Source organism: Dermacentor variabilis, chromosome 10 (assembly GCF_050947875.1).
Source record: "Dermacentor variabilis isolate Ectoservices chromosome 10, ASM5094787v1, whole genome shotgun sequence".
Lineage (NCBI taxonomy): Eukaryota > Metazoa > Arthropoda > Arachnida > Ixodida > Ixodidae > Dermacentor > Dermacentor variabilis.
The window spans coordinates 82,902,116-82,911,054 of NC_134577.1; the positions used below are offsets into that span (position 1 = coordinate 82,902,116).

At 43.6% G+C, this 8,939-nt stretch overlaps 1 pseudogene; it reads right to left on the minus strand.

The window, feature by feature from the left end:
• Window positions 1–246: 246 nt before the first annotated feature.
• Window positions 247–8,374, minus strand: LOC142559309 (uncharacterized; annotated as a pseudogene).
• Window positions 8,375–8,939: the final 565 nt, after the last annotated feature.

Consider the following 8,939-nt stretch of genomic DNA (forward strand, 5'->3'; position numbering starts at 1 on the left):
ACAACATGCTTTTAGTTTCTAATTAGCCACGCAATTAGATTATCAGAGCCAAACCACTTGATCTGTAAGAGGACAACCCAACAAAGGTCTATTTCAAGCGTAAAATAAGGGCAAGTGCTGGCTTCAGCACTGCTGGTAAGGAACATGGCACTTTCACTCCTGTGAAGTTTTTAAAACTTCCTTGCATGGAAAGCACGAAATACTTTTACGATGCACATATGTTCGGGAAATGTATTGATCCAGGACTCACAAAAATTGATGTGTTGCTAAAATTGGTGATGAGAGGTTTGTGATGCCTGCAGCTATTATAACAATGTCGTAAAATAGTCCCACCATGCTCCATGGGATTCTTGTTGACAACACTTTGAATATTTTCATTCGCTGTATAGCGCGCTCTACATGAACTCTTGCTGATGCTATCTTTTGTGTCCTAAAGTGCATCACCCTTTGACATCTGCTTTTGTTTGCTGAATGGAGGCCTGATTAACTCAATTAAGTTGTCCGCACAAATGTCATCGATAAGAAAGCCACGGTTGGGCATTTTGGCATCTGATATTGGGTCTAGTTGCTTGATGAGGCCGCTTTGCTCAAAAACGGCCTTGTCTGAGGTGCGGCCTCCATATCCTTGGCTTATGTGGGCAATAAGACCACTTGGTGTAACAGTCATCATATATTTAACCGTGAAACCTTTCTTATAGAAGGAGTAGGCCTGTAATGCACATCGCAAACAGATGGGCTGGTGAATAGGAATTTCGGTGCAATCTACAATGACACGCACGTTACTGAAGTGTTTAAAACAGATGGGCAAATGTTCAACAACATCTTCTTTTGGTGGCACAGCTGCAGTTACTTTTAAAATTTCAGACATCGACTGAACAGTCACTGCAATTATATTGCTACATGTAGTTAGAGAACAGTTAAAAAGGTGACTCAAGAATGCAGTGGAAATATTATTCTTCAATTTCACCAATGTCAATGCAATTCTTCCTTTTGCACATAACTGGTGCCGTCCTGAAGGTGGATGAATTTTTGTGTAGCACGTCACAAGAGCATTCAGAACATCGGCTGCTGGCAGGCCTGTGAACGTATTTACATAGCTACTATTTATCGTGTCCACAAACTCCTGTGGAAAAGAACCCGATGTCACTTGGACAGCCTTGCTTTCTGTAAGCCTTGTCCCTGAAGCCATTTCTAGGAGGAAATTTGCCACATCTTTTTCTTCCGTTGAGTATTCTCCCATTAATGTCCGGGGGCCAGGTTCGCAAGCACATTCCTGTCACAAAACAAAAGCAAGAGTTATAATGTCTGACATAACTGATGCGAGGTGCAGCTTTTTTTTTGTCATTCCAATAAGGCACGTCAATGTGTTAAATTCAATGTTGGCAGTAGGAAACCCCGGGTTTTTGCATTGATTAATTTTCACCCATCACACACCACAATGCTTTTGCGAAGTAAATCCAGAAAGCATGCTGCCGGCTAGGTAAAGAAAGCTACCACATCACAAAGACATAGGAAAATAAATTACCATATTTGCTATGTCCTTATCACTTATTGTGTTTGCAGGGCTTTGGTCCATACTGTTAGCGTATGGGAGACCGTCCTGCAATGTCAGATAGAGTTTAGCCCAAGGAACGAGTGGTTAAGCAATGTGTGCACAAGTTGTAGTTAATGTGCACCCATCACACGTCACATGATACAATGCTTTTACGAAGTAAATCCAGAAAGCATGCCACCGTCTAGGTAAAGAGAGCTACATCACATACATATACAAAGAGAAATTACTATTTTTTTTCACTTAATTGGACCATGCTGTTGCTGTCAGTGGATGCCAGATCGTCCTGCAATGTCAAACAGAGTTTAATTCCAAGGAACCAGTGGTTAAGCAATGTATGCACAAGTTGCAGGCAGCCAATTTACCATGGTGGTCGTCCTGACAGGTGCATGGGGCAATTCCTTTGCTTCTAATGGGGAGGAAGCAGTCTCTTTGCTTGATTCATTCTGTAATGCATTAAAAAGTGTTGACATTATTTATTGCATGCTTGTAGCCATGGTGTATGTACCATAAGCATATAAGTGCTGCACTATGTAGTCAAATTAACTTACTCTGGCTGACCGATACGCACGTCGGCGAAGACTTGCCAGTGAAAGCTCTTTCATACGAGCATCCTTTTTTTTTCATCATAACATGATGTCTTTGGCAGGTTTTCAATTGGTACTGCATTTTTTTTCAGCCGCCGCCTTTAACATGCAACATCTGAAAAAAATAAATGAATTGTTTATGCTTTATTGTGTCTCAATATGGGCTGCACTGAGAATTGTTTTCTTTTTACCTCAGAAACAAGGCCACAATATTTATTTAAAAAAGCATTTGCAAGGAAATGAAGCACAGGTCTGAGTATGCAGGGCTATGCAACGTTGTACACCGAATGTAGCATCTACAAAATGTAGTTGAAAGCTGCTCACGACACAAAGTACACAGGTGCAAACACCACCACATGACCAGAGTATTTTTGCCACTGACTTGGGGATGATTTAATAATCCAGATAATGCTAGTTTAGGTACTAATACTGCACATATATATGGGACACGTCAATAGACGGCGGACGCCGTAAATTTTCCTCGCAACTAGCAAACGCGTGTAAAATTGACGTGTGGCTGTCGCGTAAGTGACAAACTTCTGCAATGAGCGTGAAAGGCTCGCCGTCGGTGCGAAATACCAGTGTCATATGGCCACTCTTGAGCGCGTCGAGGATTCTCAAGTGCAAGTGGCAAATTCGTAATTAGTCGCGCTGGGAAGTGCCCGTGTGCAGTGCGCCTGTGCTGCAAGTTCATCCGCGCCACGCATGATTTTTATTGCGATTTAGCATGCCACATACGTGCCACGTTTACACTCAACACTTCCCGAACTTGCTGGTACATCATTCGTAAGCATTTGAATCTCCGACGCCCGTATAAGTTGCGCGAGACGTGCTGGGCATCAAAAGCCTCCCGAGTTACAGCCGCGTGTAGTCAACGAGTGCAATAGAAACTTTCCTCGCAGAAACCGCTGTGAAACGTCGAACATGAGCTCTAATTACAGCCAATGTGGTCAACGAGTGCAGAGGATACGTTCCTCGGTGAAACCGCTGCGACAGATCCAACCTATGCTCGAATTTCGCATTGCGGCTGACATATGCAGCAAATAATGCACAGCCCAATCGCAAGTCCTCGCAATGTGAAACGTGTTTACAGAAGGTGCCGCAGTGACATGTATAATGGCCATGCACAATGGTCATGTATTAGGTTCGAGTTCACAAGTTCACAATAGTGTCTCACCTGGTAAGGAGAAATTATCCCGTGCGAAACGCCGTGAGCAAACAGTCATTGTCGGCGTCACAGCCTTGCCGATGCGGAGGTTAGCGATCCACCTCGTTCTGCGGCTTTGGTCTTTCGACTCGGAGGGAAATGCGTGAAAGGAAATATCGCTGTCCTTCCATCTCGCTGACACGCACTGAGGAACACAGCAGAACTGCTTGGCCGTTCTTTTTTTATTTCTCACACCCTTATGTCGATGAAACTTAAAACAAAGTAAATTCAATTCTATTGTACGCCTCCTTCCTACTCTCTACAAAATTTGCAAATGAAGGCTTCTTAATAGTCGATTTGTTTTCTTGCTTTTAAATCGCAAAAAGAAAGTAGTAGAACAAAATACCTGAACTTAACGTATAATATATATATATATATATATATATATATATATATATATATATATATATATATATATATATATATATATATACCGTGGCATATCAACAGCATGTAGGGCATCTCTATGTCTGTGTGTCTGTGCACGCGTGTGTGTGGAGGGGAGGGAAGGGGGTGTATGTGGTAATCTCCAATTACCCTTGACTTGCGCCAGCTGATTCCAACTTGCGCCTGCAAATTTCCTAACGCTGCCTAAATATTGGCAGAAATAAATAAAACCTGAAAAATTCCGATTTGGGGGCACGTAAGCGTATGTTAAATGCAAGCGCATCGAAAAACTACGAATTCCCTTAAGAAAACATATTCTAAAAGACACCTTCTGAAGTTTTCCAAAAATAAGCTGCGAGAACAAAGAACCATAGCTGTAATACAAGCATCCTCCTGGATGATGACGAAACAACTTTTTCTTCAACACGGCAAATGTCAGAGGAGTTTATCTCCCCTCCCTTAAATGACGCCTAAGAGCTTTTGGGTCCTATAGCGGCACCTTCAGCTTGCCTGATGACTTGTAGTTGGGTCTCGCTGGCTGAGCTGAGCACCGCGGTCTCCCACTGCTCTACGTTCGTGTACTTGTCTTTTGGCCCGTGCACTATGCCGTCGCAAGTCCAGATCATGTGTCTGAGGTCCGCCCGCTGATTACACTCTTTACATCTATCTGAATAGAGTTCTGGATAACAATGATTATAAGCGATCGGGTTTGGGAAGGTGTTTGTTTGTAGTAGGCGCCATGTAGTCGCATGCTGTTGAGTTAATGCGGAGTCTGTATGTGAGTGGAGGGGGGTTAATACTGCCTTCCTAATACATAGTGTTTGGTGATTTCATTATCGTTGACCATGCGGTCTCTCTCCGCACTCGGGCCCAGCGTTGTTCCTGCCCCTGCTCGGCTCGCTAACTCTCGAGCTAGGGTTAGGGTGTATGCAGTTTCGTTGCCCGGGAGCGAGGAGTGGCCGCGGCACTGTTCATCAAAGATTCCTTTGGCTTCGTTCACCTTGGCAATAGTTCATTTTGAAGTTCATATGTTGAAACCCTTTTTATCCTTCTTCATAATGGTGTCGTCGTGGGTGCTGTGTGCCGCCCACCATCTTCCAATGTAACTGGCTTCGTTACTTGAAGGTGTTTTCTTGAAGGAATTCATAATTCCAATTGTGGCGTCTAAAGCACCTGTTGTTATCTGCGGCGACATTAACATAAACCTATTGGGAGATGCTTGTTATGATTATGTGTTCTTGTTACAATCACTTAATATGAAGAACGTTATTTCATCACCTACACGCATAATTGACCGATCAGAGTCTAATGTTGATCACGTGCTGTGCAATGCTGACTTGAATGTTTCGTCAGGTGTATACGATGTTGCTATTGCGGACCACAATCCTACTTGCCTCTTTTTACCTCCAAAATACATTTGCTCTTCTGTATAACTGCCACCAAACGAGCAACACATGTAGATTATCCTTGCGTGCAAAGATTGCTTCAGGCTCCGAATTTTGAAGCCCTTTATGACGATGATGTGCATGTAGAGTGTGAAAACTTTGTTTTATGTATTACGGACGCCATCGAGCGGTCAATGCGATGCTGTGCGCGTCGAAATTATGAGCATACCATGTGCCCATGGATGAATAGAAATATACTCGAAGTTCTGAAGATGAAAGACTTTCATTACAATAAATGGAAAACGATAGGAGCAATGAACACTACCATCAAAATTTCAGGTTGTACAGAAATAAATCAGTAGGAATGATGAGAAAATCAAAAAAGTTCTACTATACTAACCTAATTCAAGGAAATGTAGGCAACACGAAGAAGATATGGCAAATCGTCAAAGATGTCACTGGCATAGGTAACAAAGAACGCGTCATACCTGATAATCCAAGAAGTGACGTAGCTAACGACTTTAACGATTACTTTACTAACATTGGTCTCAGCCTTGCGAGCAAGTTCGCTACTCATATACCCAATTTAAGTGCACCCTGTACTGTTGCCGATAATTTTGATCTACGCCACGTAACTGAGGGTGACATCAGGCAGGTTATCAACAAGTTACCGCGGAACAAGGTGGCTGGCGATGACGCCGTACCTCCGAAAATTCTAACGACAAACATTGATATTATGTGCAGTCCGTTGTGCCCCATATTTAACCATGCATTTCTTCTAAGATTTATCCTAACTTACATAAGTCTGCTAGAGTAATACCAGTATACAAATCTGGTGAAAGAAACATCCCTGACAGCTACAGACCAATATCTATCCTGAGTTGTATCAACACCACATTCAAAAAATTAATTGCGCCACAATTAAAGCACTGCCTCCGTAATCATAACAGTTTTTGTCCCCAGCAGCATGGTTTTGTTGCTTACAGGTCCACTTCTACTGCTGTTTCGATGCTTTCGCAATATATTAATTCCGCACTGCATGAAAACAACATAGTAATAGTAGTATTTTTAGACGTTAAGAAAGCATTTGAAGCAGTTAGTCATTCCATTTTATTAGAAAAAATTCATGGCTATGGAATCACAGATAACTCACTTGATTTCTTTTCTAGTTATCTATCGGCGCGTAAGCAAAAGGTTGTCATTGATCACGTTAATTCGTCGTACAGTAATATTAACTGCGGGGTCCCACAGGAATTAGTTTTAGGCCCTATGTTGTTCTCCCTTTATACAAATGAGGTCTCACAAGCTCTGCAGAAGTCAAAGCTTTGATTTTTACAAGGCACTTCCTTCCAGCTCTACAGAACGACGTGATGAGCGATTTGCCAAACATCTCGGTTATGGTTTGCCAAGAATCACTTGACTATCAAATGTGCAAAATCAAAATACGTTATATTTCACTCTCGCAGGAAACACATTGATACTGGAATTGTTAACCTATCATTAAACAATACACTTATTCAACAAGTTCCTTCTTTAAAATACTTGGGGTCATTTTTGATCAGAACTTGCACTGGCATGAGCAAGTACAGAATGTATGCGCAATGCTAGCCTATGGATGCAATACTCTAATAAAAGTTCGCCTATATTTTCCACAGGCTATACTTCGTACACTGTACTTTTCACTATGTCACTGTCACATCAGTTACTGCCTGGATTCATAGGGTCATTCTCGAGTTTCATAGTCGTTCTACAGGTTTGAGATAACTAGTGTACGTGACGTACACTAGTTATCTAAAACCTCTAGAACGACTCCAAAAGCGCATGTTGAGATTCATAAGGCATGATCAACCTATACGTAACATTTGTCAATCGCCACGTGTTCTTTCAGTTCCGATGTTGCGCGACTACAAGACTGCTGTTTCAATCGATAATATAACTAATAGAAACTCGCCTCTTCCTGTTGATCTTTTTTCCGTTCCTATACGCAATACGCGTCATGCTTCAAACCGTAACTTTGACCTGCCCAAATGTCGCAACGTTTATGGGGAAAGAATAACAGAATTTAATGGAACTAAAGTTGGAAACATGATCCCCCTTGAAATTAAAACTGCACGTAATTTCGGCGTCGCATGTACGTCATTTTGTCTGCCTATGCAATGTGTATATATATATATATATATATTGTGTGAGAATTATTCATACGCTTCATATTCTCACCTGTACATACTCATCATCAACGTTTTGGGGCCTGGTGGTGGGGCTCTCACTCGAGAGAATAAAGAGGAGACTGGCTGCCTGAACCTCGTCTCACAATATATATATTCTTGTACATATATTTTTGATATTCTTGTAAAATAAAGTTTCAGTTTCAGTTTCAGTTGGCGGGTGTCCATATGGCATGAACGACACGCTCCCCGCGAAAGTTAGAATCCTTAGCGCCTCTTTCGAGACCCCTTCCTCAGCGAAATTACGAAGCGCGGTTTTAGACTCACTGATTACTATACGCTGGTCGTTGTGGAGGCGAGCGCCAGCGTAGTGTTCCCTGGATACCAAAATAAAAAAAGAAACACAACAAACACAAATTTCCTGGTACTAAACGGCATGTGGCCACGGTATTCGCAAAAGGAACCAGAGTCTGTCTCCTGATATTATTGCGGCGTTCTCAAAATTTGAAGTCTCCGCAATCTTGCACACTGCCGATTTTGCAACACCGTGGTTTGTGATTCCATAAAACTACGGCGATCGCTTCGCCGGCCATAAGACTTAACTCACAAACCGCAAGCAGCCAATTACAAGTCATTACTGCATTGAAACTCATTTCTGGCCCCATTCGCTTGCGACGCGACTTTCAACCGCTGCGCTTTCTTTTTTTTGCATATATAGCGGTGACGCGAATATAGGAGGAGCCACAAGGAGACGTGTTCCGCATGGCGCTGTGCATTGTGCATCGCGTGCGCTGACTGCATACGCCTCGCTTCGAGTCACTCACTGAGGACTAGCGTCTCGACGTCGGAGAGGACAACCTCCGGCGCGCCGTCGATGGAGGCGCGCAGGACGCTGCTGCTCGCTGTCAGGTAGCCGACGGCCAGAGCCTCGATCAGCACGTCCGTCTTGCCGCGCCACATCTGGCGCAGCACCAGCTTGGCGGTCTCGCCCTGGCGCAGGCAGCTGCGACGCAGAAGAGGAACGTCTTCAACCGATGAGGCGGTGCCGAGGGGCCGCCGAACGCGCGCACAGTGTCCACGGTATACGACATCGAGGCAACCTTCACACGCCGTTTTAGTGCTGCACAACGTGTTTCGGGGTGAACAGAGCTTCGGACGTTTCGTTGCAAGCGTCCTACAAGTTCAAGGGGGAACACCAGAGGTACCAGTTATCGGTACAAATTTCGCACTGTTTTTAGCATGCCGCGCACGACAACTCCTTCCGAAGGCAACGAAAGTGGGGGACAGTCGAACGGCGTTGTTTGCAAACAAAAAATGATGGCGCGTTGCACTGGACTTACGGTTATTCGATAATAGTGCAAGGAAAAAAAAGAGAAAAGCGAGAAATGAGGCAGCACGCTTCGTGCGAGTTCTCAGCCGCCAACATTCGCGCACGTGGCAGTTTCACTGTCGCCTTAGTGGTCGATACCAGCAATAATGTTCGTATCTCTTGCAATGGCGTTGTCTGTGGAACGGAGTAGGCCTCGCGATCTGAATAAATAAGGACACTGATATAAATAGCATGTATGTGCATGTTCATATCGTACTTGTGTGAAATAGCCATAGACCTCGTCAAGTCATGCGCCTCGTCATCCAACGCCAGTGTTGGCAGAACTA